This window comes from Mytilus trossulus, chromosome 3 (assembly GCF_036588685.1).
Source record: "Mytilus trossulus isolate FHL-02 chromosome 3, PNRI_Mtr1.1.1.hap1, whole genome shotgun sequence".
Lineage (NCBI taxonomy): Eukaryota > Metazoa > Mollusca > Bivalvia > Mytilida > Mytilidae > Mytilus > Mytilus trossulus.
The window spans coordinates 33,715,690-33,729,963 of record NC_086375.1 but is presented as its reverse complement, the minus strand read 5'-3'; positions in this window follow the sequence as shown (position 1 = coordinate 33,729,963).

Below are 14,274 nucleotides of genomic sequence, written 5' to 3'. Positions count from 1 at the left end.
CCCCCCCCCCCCACCACCACCACCACCAATTACATGTAGTTGGTGTCAACATTTTTTTTTTAGGGGAAATGATGTAGTACATATCAATAAAAAGATATGCGAGATAGAGTGACTGATATCACGTTGAAATTAAACTTTTTTTTATTCGAAAGGGTAAAACAGTCCTGGTTGCAGTTTTATGTTTTTTCTCTAAATTAAATATCACTTTTTTATATAATTTCATTATTTATAGAGTATCTATACATTACTTGATGAAGATGTGTTCATTTTAGGGGGTAAAAACGAGAATGACACTTCTACTTGGATGGTAGTTGGTATTATAGTTGTTGTAGTTAAATTGGCGATGATTTTGCTTTGTGTGATTCGTTATCAGAGGATAAAACAAGAAAAAGGGAGAGTGAAAATGGAAGGTACGTGTTAAGAAGTAAAGTTCTTACAACATGACGCATACTAAAATCAGTTGCATACAATCATTACAACATGAATAAGCTGCATATCAATAGTAACGTTTAAAACACTTCTAGGATTGAACTGATACTTCGTTTTATTAAAGAAAAATACTAGCATCATTTGATTAATTAAAAAATGCAAGATGTATTTGAAGGTGTTCTTTTTTTTTTTAAATTAATATATATATATATATATATGATTAACAAGTTAAAATGAAAACAAGTGTATATTTTAAAAATACTATGTCTATATTGTTTTAATAGTGTTTATGAAGTGTATTTCAATGGTTTAATATATTTCTTGTATCTTTTAAAGCGAAAGCGGTTGCACTTAATTAATTACTTAGTGACTTAAACATAAACAGACATGCCGGAAAATATTATTTCTTTAGGTTTTAGCTCACCTGGTCTAAAAGGCTAAGTGAGCTTTTGTCTTCACTTGGCGTCCGTTGTCCATCGTCTGTTAACTTTTGCAAAAATCTTCTCCTCTGAAACTACTGGGGCAAATTTAACCAAACTTGTCCACAATCACCATTGGGGTATCTAGTTTAAAACATGTGTCCGATGACCCGAACTAACTGTCAAACATGGCTGTCATGGCTTATAATAGAACAAAGGGGTAAAAAGCCGTTTTTGACTAATATCTGTGAAAAAAGCATTAGGAGTAAATCTAAAATGCGGTGCAATTGTTCATCAGGTTAAGATCTATCTGTCCTGAAATTTTCTAATGAACCGGACAACCTGTTGTTGGATTGCTGCCCCTGAATTAGTTATTGGAAGGGAATTTTGCATTTTTTTAAAGCCGGCAAAATATTTGCGTTCGTATATGGGTATCATGTCGTCGTCGTCGTCGTCAACGTCGTCCGAAGACGGACGGTTTCCTGATAATAACTTTAGTATTTGTAAATTGAAATCATTAAAATTTTAACACAATGTTTATAACCACAAAAAGAAGCTTTTGATTGATTGTGGGGGTCATGGTCCCTAAGGTTTAGGAATCAGGGGCCCGAAGGAGCCTAAAACCAGCAGTTATCTAGTGTCAGTACAAACAGTTGTTTTATAAGTATTTCAATTGTTCTGGAATAGTTTCACAATGTTTATTCCATAACTAGAAGGTTGGGATATATTTTGTGGGTTATCGGGCAAACAGTCTAGGATTAAAGTCAAAACAATCATTTTTGTAGTTTCAAGACAATAAATTGGAGTTATCTTTCTATGTCCAGAATGGTTGTTGAATCACCTAAAACCAAAATTTTATAAAATCTTTGAAAATTGGAGCTATCTTTCTTTGTCAAGAATAGTAGTTGAATTAATTTAAATCAATGCTATAAACAAGATACAATGCAATATTCACTTTACTACCAACTGATAAATTAAAGCAGTATTGACCATTCAGTGATTACAAGCATTTGATTTTATTCTAGGGTTATGTCCCTTTACAAATGAAAAATGAAGATTTTTTTAGTTTCTGTTTTCTATTAAACTATTAAATTAAATGAAATGTGTATACAATGCTTATTACCTCTGAACTCAGTTTCAGTTCAATTTTTGATAGCTTCACTTTTACAGTTCTTGAGTTATGTCCTTTTTTAAACGTTATATGCTAGCGGGGGCTTCATCTGTGTCCCTTTTGACAAATTCTCCATATAATGTTTTTTGAATTTACTGTCAATTAATATTAATTTTAACCATGACTGTGTGAAATTTTATATTTGTATACTTTATGATGTATTTTTAAAAATGAGTAGTATTTGTTGCAATCTCGATTAGAAATTTGAATTGAGATAAAAAAAAATCATTAGACCATGTCTGTGTCAGAAACTTATGCTGTGTCAACTATTTAATCACAATCTAAATTCAGAGCTGTATCCAGCTTGAATGTTGTGTCCCAACTGTTCAGGGTTCAACTTTTGCGGTCGTATAAAGCTACGCCATGCGGAGCATCTGGTTGGCTATTATTTTGAATATTATTATTGATGGAGATTAACTGTTCACAGCAATAATGTTCAGCAAAGTCAGATCTATGAATAAGTGTACAGGACCAAAATTGTCTATTGATTCCTTTACAAGTTATTGTACTTTAGTCTATTATTACCAATTTTTCGTATTTTTTTTATCTTCTCTGAAAATGCTCAGACAAATTTAACCAATCTTGGTCACAAAATTATCATTAGGGTATCTAGTTTGAACTGTGTCAGATGACCCCGCCTGCCAACCAACATGACCGAAAAATAGAACATAGGGGTAAAATGCAGTTTATGGCTTATATCTACATTAAGTAAAAATTTACATCAGGTTGAGATTAATCTGCTCTTAAGTATTCAGATGAATCAGTTAACCTGTTGTTGGGTTCCTGCCACTGAATTTGTAATACTAAGGATTTCTTTTGCAGTTTTTGGTTATCATCTTGAATGTTATTATAGATAAAATAAAAAAACTGTAAACATTAATAAAGTAAGATATACAAATAAGTCAACAGGACCAAAATTGTCTGAAAGAGTTATTGCACAGTTTTGGAGGTCAAACTGTGTTGTGCAAGAATCTATAAAAAAATTGGGATGCTATGAATAACAAAAAAGCTAAACTCATTCAAGTGTGGACATCACAGTATTGCAAATAATTACATAATAATTAATTATGTAATAATTAAGTCATAATGAAATTATCACAGTTAAGAAGATTTATCCTTCTTCTTTCTTTTGGTCCCTAATTTATAAAATTTAAAGAAAGATGAGTAGAATTACATCATTTTAAACATGTTAAAGATGTCTGATTGGGGATGAAAAATCTTTGTATTGTGCTACCTTAAGCGAAAACAAGTAATATATAATTTCAAAAACTGCTAGTAGACTTTTGTTATTTTATGTATTATATATTTTTTTGTTTAGTTTCTTTTGTTACCTGTTCTGAGCTTCTTATGTGTGTTTGTTTTTCCTACATTGGCTAGAGGTAAAGGGAAGGATTGAGATTTAAAAATAATCATGTTTAATCCCGCCCCATTTTTTCGCCTGTCCCAAGTCAGGAGCCTCTGACCTTTATCAGTCTTGAATTTTTATACGACCGCTTAAATTGAAAAATTTTTGTTCGTATATTGGTATCACGTCTGCGTCGTCATTATTCTTGGTATTCGCACAATAACTTTAGTATAAGTCAATTGAAATCAATGAAATTTAAACACAAGGTTTATGCACACAAAGGGAAGGTTGGGATTGATTTTTGGAGTTGAAGGTCTAACAGTTTAGGGATCAGGGGCTTAAAAGGGGCCCAATTAGTATTTTTCTTGGTTTTTCGCACCATAACTTTAGTATAAGTAAAAATAAATCTATGTTTAAAGACAAGGTTTATAACCATAAGAGGAAGGTTGGGATTGATTTCGGGAGTTTTGATCCCAACTAATTAGGAGCAAAAAATTGAACTTTGTTTGATTTCATCAAAAAATGAACTATTGGGGTTCTCTGATATACCGAATCTAACCATGTATTTAGATGCTTAATTTTTGGTCCCGTTTTCAAATTGGTCTACATTAAGGTCCAAAGGGTCTAAAATTAAACTTAGTTTGATTTAACAAAAATTGAATTATTGGGGTTCATTGACATGCTGAACCTAAACAAGTACTTAGTTTTTTTTATTATTGGCCCAGTTTTCAAGTTGGGCCAAATCAGGGTCCAAACTTAAACTTTGTTTGATTTCAACAAAAATTCAATATATCGGTTTCTTCAACATGCTGAATCTAAACATGCATTTAGATTTTTATGCCCCACCTACGATAGTAGAGGGGCATATGTGTTCTGGTCTGTGCGTCCGTTCGTCTGTCCGTCCGTCCGTCTGTTCGTTCGTCCGTATGTCCCGCTTCAGGTTGAAGTTTTTGGTCAGGGTAGTTTTTGATGAAGCTGAAGTCCAATCAACTTGAAACTTAGTACACATGTTTCTTATGATATGATCTTTCTAATTTTTAAGCCAAATTAAACTTTTGACCCCAAGTTTACGGTCCACTGAACATAGAAAATGAAAGTGCGAGTTTCAGGTTAAAGTTTTTGGTCAAGGTAGTGTTTGATGAAGCTGAAGTCCAATCAACTTGAAACTTAGAAAACATGTTCTCTATGATATGATCTTTCTAATTTAAATGCCTAATTATATTTTTTACCCATTTCACGGTTCATTGAACATGGAAAATGATAGTGGAATTTTCCAAAAACTTTAGGTTAATGAACTTTTTTGGAAATTTGCCAATATAAAATGTTGCATTGGAGTTATCTTTCTTTGTCTAGAATAGTAGTTAAATTAACTTAAATCATGACTGTATGACATTTTATATTTTATGATGTATTTAAATGAGTAGTTATTTTTGAAAACTCCATAAAAAATTTGAATTGAGATCATTTTTGGAATAAGGGAAAGGGGGAGGTGAAAAAAATTGTTGGGGTTTAATTTTTCTTATTTCAAATTTCAGAAATGAAAAAGAAAATTTCTTCAAATATCAAAGGATTAGCATTCAACAGCATCCTGAATTGCTTAAAAGCAGCGCCCTGCGAAGCATCTGGTTAATCTTAATTTCTTTTATATATTTCGGAGTTTAGTATGACGTCCATTATTACTGGACTAGTATACATTTTTTGTTTCGGGTCCAGCTGAAGCACGCCTTCTGGTGTAAGAATTTCTCAATCGTTGAATATCCATTGCTGGCCTTCGGCAGTTGTCTTCTCTTTGATCGGGTTGTTGTCTCTTTGATAAGTTCCAAATTTCCATTCTCAATTTTATATTAGACGCATAGAATCTTATTAATGCTTCTGTATTGAAATTTTAAAGCCCATAGAAAAATATATTTAACAATTTAAATAATACGAAATTTGGCTTTATACCTGCTTTTTTTGTAATCTCAACTAGGTATCCGCCTAGAACTAATATAATTATCTACATCATCCAGCCTTGATCGGATGCTTTTTGCATAGAATACGCAGTAGGATATATATCATATAACTATATTTTCGTTTAATATTGTTTGAAAATTGACATGTGATTGTGTCTGTTTGAAATTTTACATTTTAAAAAGGCAAATGTTTAAGGCAAGAACATGTTTTTGAATTCCTATAACGGAACAATTTCATTATAAGTGTAAAGCATATAGTTTATACTTTGAACAACTTCAAACGTAAATTAGCTGTTCAAAATGTGTTACACGAGTAACCCGAAGCATATCTAACGTGTTAATCTAGGCTACGTAAAAATAAGGGGTACGCGTTGCTCTAGGTTAAGTGAATCAAATGCAACGTCCTGCTCATCATTGTTTATTTAAATGAGAAGAGTATTACACCTTTTTTTATTTTTTTTAACTAGTAATTTACCTTTGACTCAACGAAACCAGCCGAAGAAGTCCAGGAAGGAGACATAGCTTTTACTTTACAGTGAGTGTATTTAAGTTTAAAACATTTAACATATACATATTATACATTTTTTTTAATATTTTACCTTTTCTAGTGCATCTTTCAATTTTGAAAGAGGCTAGAAAACAGTAGCATTTGTTCTTCCATACGATACAAAACTGACATTTTCTAAATTTACTACTTTTTATAATAAAAAAAGGACAAAACAGTTATGTGTGATATGAGTTCTATATTATATATATATATCTGTTGAAGAAACTGAAGTCAAGTGGTAACATAATCATCTTCGAATGAAGCTTGTTTATGATAGTCATGGCCATCGTCATTGTATGTAAAATCTTGAAGCCTTTTCGAATAATTTTGAATAATTTTTTTCATTTAGTTTCAAAGTTTATATTGTGAATATACACACTACAGATGAAAAATGTATTATTCTCTTTATCCAAGCACAGCACTTCTAAGTTGATTTCATATACAGGCCATATTATGTGTACATGAAAGGCGAACCTAAAGCCTGGAAAATATAACGCTACTTTATTCACTTTACTTTGACATCAAGATGAAACGAATCCTTATGATATTATCAATGCAATGCTTAGGTTTTGTGAAACAATGCGCCATAAGAAGTTCTTTTTTGTCCCAATTACTTAGAAACATGAATCATATTTGTAAGCACCCCTGCATGCTGGTTAACCTCTTTCGGTACTGCTTACAGATAACCACGATAAGCAACCTGTATCATATCATACTGATCTTTTTTTTTTAAAGGAAGTTAACAGTATCATTTAAACAAAAAGTAAATAAGTTTATTCGAACTTCACAACATAAGCACAAATTCAAGATTTATAAAAATTATCTCCATTTCATTCTTTAGTAAATGCCATGTTTTGGTCCGAATATTCAGAGCTTGGTATACAATAATTTATTCTGTCTACAGATGATAAAGAAAAACATGTTGGACACTTTAAACATGTCATTGTGGTTAAATTTGGTAATCTACAAACTACAATTTATTTGAATGGTACAATGTCGTACATTAAAAGTTACAACAGTGTCATATAATGATACTATTTAGTACCGTACAAGTTGCGACTTGTTTAACGTGGTACAATTTATATCCGACAAACTGTGTGTACAAGTCTTAAAGAACAGACCGAACTTTCTTTTATTGCACTACAATTTTAATTCCTTTTTAGAGAATACAATTATCTTTTATAATCACGTACTGTACGTGTCATGGCTAAGTGAGCTTTTCTCATCACTTGGCATCCGTCGTCATCCGTAGTTGTCGTCTGTAGTCGTCCCCACCAAAATCTAGAGGTGATCTCAGGTGCTCCGGAAGGGTAAACAGATTCTGCTCCACATCTTTGGAAAGTTGCAAAGTTGGCCAAAAATAAGGGGCGCGGATGGGGGTTCGATTTTTAGGGGTAGGCTTAATGCGCCATTTTGTCACAATTTTTGGGATTATTTTTCTATTTTTTTATTTCATTTTTACATTGACTACATCAAACAACACTATGTACATCAATTGTCTCCTTTCAAATTTTAAGATCTTTGACCACATTTATTTTGTGACAGAAACCTATAGTATGTCAAATGTTTTGCCACAATCCAAATTCAGACAGTAGATTCAATCTCTGCGGTCGTTTCAGGCTGCGCTCGGCGAAGCATTTTGTTGGTTATTATTTTGATTTATGATACATAGATATAAACTGTAAAAAGCAAAATTTACCAGCAAAGTTAAGACATGTAAGTCAACTTGACCAAAACAGTCAATTGACCCTTAAAAGAGTTATATCCCTTTCAAATGAATTTTTCACAATGTTTCATAAATGTTTGGAATCTTTTTAAAAAATCGTCCGTTTCCTTTGAAAGTACTGGCCAAATTATACTAAATAAGCAATAATTATTTAAAGAGTATTTAGTTTTACAATATGTATCTGCTGAGCCTGCCTATCAACCAAGATGGCCTACATGGCTAAAAATAGAAAAAAGGTGATAAAATACGGTATTCGGCTTATATCTCTGAAACTAAAGCATTTGACCAATCTGACATAGAGAAACATGTTTATTTGTTCAAATTCTATCTACCCTTAAATGTTCAAACACATTAGACAAATTTTGTTTGAGTTGCTGACCCTGAATTGGTAATTTTACGAAAAGTTTGTAGTTTTTAATTTCTATCTTGATTATTATTTTGGAGAGAGATAAACTGTAAACAACAGTAATGTTATTGCCATTTTTATTAAATTTTTAAAATTTTTGGTAACTTTTTGTAATCTTTTACAAACGTCTTCTCCTCTGAAACTACAAAGACAAATTAAACCCAACTTGGCCAAAATCAGCATTAGAGTATATGGATTAAAAATGTTTCCTATGACCCCGTCTACCAAACAACATGGCCGACATGGCTCAAATAGAACAAAGGTATAGTGTAAGTCTTGCTTACTTTTTTTCGAACCGTTATAAATTAAGAAAATCTGAAAGGAGCAAAACTGTTCAGAATAATGAGAACTAGCAATTGTCCATATACTTCAAACTGTAAAATGAAATCTTATAGAAGTTATTGCCCCTTAATGCCAAATATATCATTTTTGCATATCACCATAAAAAAAAACTGTGATATTTGGAGGGAAATATTTTACTCCGTTATGCCTTATTTGATTTTAAGTATAATAGATATATAAACACTTATCACAAAAATTATTACCAAGGCGATGTCTATTGAAAAGTAAAATTTTGCAGAAATGGTTAGTAGTAAAAAATGTTACAAAATGTTAGAAATGATTATAAATTAGGACTAAGGTAATGTATCTCCCTCATGCAAAACTCTGATTCCTCTCACGGATTTGGCTATACTTTTTGGAACATTTGGATTATAGCTCTTCATCTTTTGTATAAACTTTGGATTTCAAATATTTTGGCCACGAACATCAGTGAAGACACATGTACTATCGAAATGCACATCTGGTGCAGGAAAACTAGTACCGTGTATGCTATTACTATCATACTTCATAGGTATAATTGTTCTTAAATGTGGATTTTGTGCGACATATTGTGAACTATTTCATAATTGATATTTTAGTTACTTGTAGTTTTTCTTAGGAAACAAAACTTCTCACTGGCTGTCAGCGGGTACAATCACATTAAAACATTTCCCAAAAACCGTGACTCATACCAATACAGTTTACATAAAGAGGGTTTTAATGTTTCGAGTGCAATAAAAATATGCGTCCTGTACAAACCTGATATATTTCAAATTACAAATTGAGAAATCTATAATTTCAAAGTATCGATTTATAATGAAGATTTTTTTTACCATGTAAAGAATTTTGAAGACATGTATAATTGCAGGTAACAAACGAAGAATATACGTCTGTATCAAATTAAGAAATTGCATTTACACATTTAGAAGTTACATGCCACAAATCAAATAATGTTGAAATTCGTGTAAAGGAAGAAAAAAGATATCGTTCAAGGGCGAGGGCTTTAACATGCATATTCACTTTGGTAGATTAGGCATTCACTAGAATATATTATTTTATCTTTGAATTCCTGAAGGTCTTCGGAGACCTTAGACGAATGATAATTTATCCGATTCCTCGTCGGCTTATATGATGTAAGGTTCCTACAATTATTGTAGAATGCATGTTCTTTTATATTTTTCTGTTCATCTTAGAATTCTCTTCAAACACTTTCGCATTTTGATCTAACATAAAATATCCTGCTTAAAATGTCGATGATTGTTATTTAAGTAGAGCAAAACAACAAATAAGATTGCTATCAAATCGTTGCTTTTGTCCACTGTTGATCTTGATTTTGGTAATCATTACACCATTTCTTTTCTATTCACGTACGATGTCCTGTTACGTAAAGAATTACTTATGACTGTATGAAATAGATAAGAAAAAAAGTGTCGTATGATTACAAATGAGACAACTATCCAATATACAGATCAACTGACGTAGATTTAACCTAATATAATAGACCATTGTAGAGTCTTAGCCAAATAGCTGTGCGGTATGTTAAATTTGGTTTTGTGATAAAGTCAATTGTAATAGACATTTTAACTGTGTCCTATCATTTTCTTTGTAGAATAAGCATCATAAGTGATAGCTTTCATTGTAGTTGATAAACAAAGTAGAAAGAAAAGAAGATAAATCTGCATAAATACATCAGACCTGAATGACTGTATGCTAATTCTGATTCACCTTCAGCAACACAACCATGTTTTCACTGTAAACGAACTTAAACTTTTCAACCCCTGCCGGATAAGACACATCAGAACAACTCGTTTTGTTTGAACAATTTTGTTTTCCGCGAGGACTTGAATATATAAGGGAATGTGAAACTTATGATAGATACGGTTATACCATTGTTCAAAACTGGGTTTGCTCGACGGAAAACTAAAGGCACTTGATATCATGCAGACACCATTCATGTGTGACACTCTGATAGTTTCTACCAGAGCTACACATCTTGTCAGAGGATTGTAGTTTTCACTGGTAACGGCCGATAATTACAAGGAAAGATACATAAGGGACGTCTTAATAAATGGATTGTACTAACAAATATTTCGACAGTGTTTGTTAGAAAATAAACTCTTGACTTTGAAACAATGTTTGATCAGAAACAGGCATTGGATTTAGCTTAACGCAGAAATGAAGTGTATGTTACACCAAATTCTGTGAAGGCCATTAAGATTGAACCAAAGTCATACTATTTTGAGAATAATGTTCATGCAAGATGTGTGTGTCCCGCTAAAGGATGCCACTTCTCGTGCTTGTGGTAAAAATTACTGTGGATTCATTTATTTTCGTGGGTATCAATATCAGTGGATTAAGGAAAACTTACATTTTTGTGGATACTTGAATTCGTGGTTTGCCGATTTCTGTGTACAAAGCGTATAGGAAACTTGTAATTCGTTGAACATATGAATTCGTGGTTCACCTGTACCCACGAAACCGACGAAAATTGGGATCCAACGAATAATAATGAATCCACAGTATATTTTCCGAAAGTCTGTAAATTTAACACAACAAAGACCAGCACATTTGCCTATTGTTTTATATCATGTATATAAGCCAATGTTAGTAATGCATATCCGTAATTTAGAGATATTTAGATATCAGTGTTTGTTATTGAGTATTCATAGTCCATTTTAAATTAGTTTTACAGATAAGTGAAATAAGGGATACGCCTTTCATTAGAAAAATGTGTATTACTATAATTTCGTATTTCTAACAGTGCCCGTTCAAAATAAATTTAAACACGCCAAGTTTACTTTACAATAACTATATATTGAAATCTTTTGAAAGACAACGTTTTGATCCGTGTTAACGTAGCATTTCATAAATTGTTGGTTTAAAAATAAAATAAAAGAGACCTTGTGATATATATATAGACGAAACCGGTTGATTTTGTAGTTAACAACATTGACAAAACCGGTGTATTTTAATTTGACATGACCCATTTCTTTCTTTCCATACACAAAAATACTACAAGTATCGAGATGCTCAAAACGACTAGTTTTGCAATCTCCGTATCAGTATCTATATTCCAGTACCTTTCTTTTCGTATAGTGTGAACAAATTTACGAGAAATTAAACAATTTCGAGACAAGGTTTACTCAATTCGTAATTTTTACGTGCACTTTTACGTATTTCTCCGTTAATATAGAACGGTTGTGGAAAATATTGCATCTCACAATAGAAAATAGTTGTATATGTATATGTATTCTTCGATATCATAAAATGCCAGATGTTTGATACCATCGAGTCCGAACAATTTTTGCCGGTGTGATTTATACACAGTGAATATACTGTACTCAAATAGAAGGTTTTATCGTTTTTCTGGTCAACCTTTTTCGTCTTGGCTAGCTATAGCACACCCGAACCGGTTTTAATGGAGGGGGAACATATGCATGCGACTAAGTATGATCCTATTGTCAAGGAAGTAGATTATTTGAAAAGATTCATCGTATTATCATATTAGACTGTGTGATGAACGCGAAACTACTGTTTCTATTCGACCTTTAGCGCCAAAATGGCAACAACTAAACAATGCCTGTCTTGATCATTCAGTTTAAACGATAGAACAAAAACATCGCTTAATGCGTGTATTCCTATATAGAAACTGCAACACAAGAACATATTAGCAATATGGACAACCCTATTAAAAAATGTCTCCCAGTGTTAGATGTTCTACACGTGGAAAGTAAAAAAAACCATTTGACGACTAAATGACAGATTAACTGAAATTTTGTAATGAACTACTAGTTGACTTTCAGTGGGGACGCATGTGATATTTAATGTTTAATTTGGTTTTGTGATAGTTACATGTAGTCATTAGTGATAGACAGTATAACAGATTCATATATTTTTTTGTATATAACTACATAACTGCATCACTATCTATTTTCAGGGATTATATATAATCACAAATGGTTTTATTCCGTATGAAAATTTCTGAAAAATATGCAGTTCTATATTATCAACGCTTATACAAATTAGTTGTAACATTATATATGTTTGAAACATATTACGCATACAGTAATGTATACATTTGTTTTGTTTCTATTAAGGGAAATTATTCTTGTCAATAAGATGAAAGTAAAGTGGAAGTGTGCAATATTAAAGTTAAATTCTAGTCAAATAACTACTACCAGATTTTTAATTCATCATCACCACCACCACCACCACCATCACCATCATCACAAACAACAACATCCTGACTATCACCATCACAATCACCACCATCACCACCAACATCACCACCATCACCACCATCGATCTCACCTTCACTATCGCCATCATCACCATTATGAAGTTTGGGTAGAAATTGGAACTCCAAAATTCAGGGATAACGTGGTGTGGATATTATAAAAGAACACTATATTTTAGAAAATAAAAATATTAGCTTCATTATTTTTTTTAATTGTCTATGTTGTCTAGAAATGTCATCGTGGCTTACATTAATTTTACATTTTCATCATCACATTTCTATTCTTTTGGCTTAACGTTTTCATTTTAAGCAGCATGTTTTAGTTTAGGTTAGTTTAAACAATATTTATTCAAAAAGTGCATATTATATAATTATACAAAATAAATACAGGGATTCGGAAACAAGAAAAACTTATATAAATCCGTCTCCCTTAACACCATTTGCAGCATGTTTTCGATACCGAACTTGTAATCCGAAGCCTCCGAAACAAAAAATACCACTCGCTTATATTACACTTTATTACTTTATTTTGTTTTTCAAACATTAAAACCATTTCATATTTTCATATTTCAATTTACATTCAAATGTTCGTCTGCATCTAATAACTCATCCCAGAAAATCACTAAAATTTCATCAATACAACAAAGTCCGTATCTGAACTCCACCCAACTCAAAATAAAAATTAACAACAGGTTACAAAACACAATAAATACTTTTTGTTACAAATTATCTTGTCACATAATTAAACTAGGTACATTAAATCTACTAAATGTGTGGGGTGGATGGGGGATATGTATAACGAAACGAAAGGTATGCTACTCGGAAAGGCAGATCGTCGAACAACTGGTTATAAAAATATCTATTATTTATAATAAGATTCTGCACGAGAATCACGATCTTTCCCTCATAGAAAGTGGAAGGAAACTTGCATTGCGACATACAATAGCCAATCAAATCATACAATAACAAACTAGGTTTGCAACCATCTGCTCATCAACACGTGTTGAATATAAGCAAATACAGAAATGTGCTTTCGATACTATTAATAAATACATAAATTGTCTCTCTCAGAAACTGAATATTAGATAAAAAATAAGGGGTTGAAGTTGAACAACTGGATTTAAATGGCAGTAACAAGATACCGAAGAAAATTTGAAGCACTAAATGTGCATTAAATATTTTTTTTCTTTTTGTTCGCCAATGTCTTATTTCTATAATAATAATAACAAAATATAAACAGCTGAACGTTTACCTTGCCATGTTTTCTTCTTCTTCTTCTTCTGCTGCTGCTGTTCCTCCTGCTCCTCCTCCTCCTCCTCCTCCTCGTCCTCGTCCTCCTCCTCATCATCATCATCATCATCATCATTATTTTGATTTTAATTTTGATTTTGAATTCTAATTGGAATAACATGAGGATGGTACTTGTAAGATTATCTCATAAAAATCATCTTTGTGTAGAGTTTGTTGAGCTGTATTTGGCCAGACTTTAAGGAATTTTGTTCTTCAGTGCTCTTCAACTTCGAACTTTATTTGACCTTTTTAACTTTTTTTGATTCGAGCATCACTGATGAGTATTTGTAGACGAAACGAGCGTCTGGCGCAAATGCAAAATTTCAATCCTGGTATATAAGACGAGTTTACTCTACCTATAACTGTTTATTTTAATAGTTCATAACTATTACAGATACATGTACATATGCACGTAAATACAGAGAGAGAAA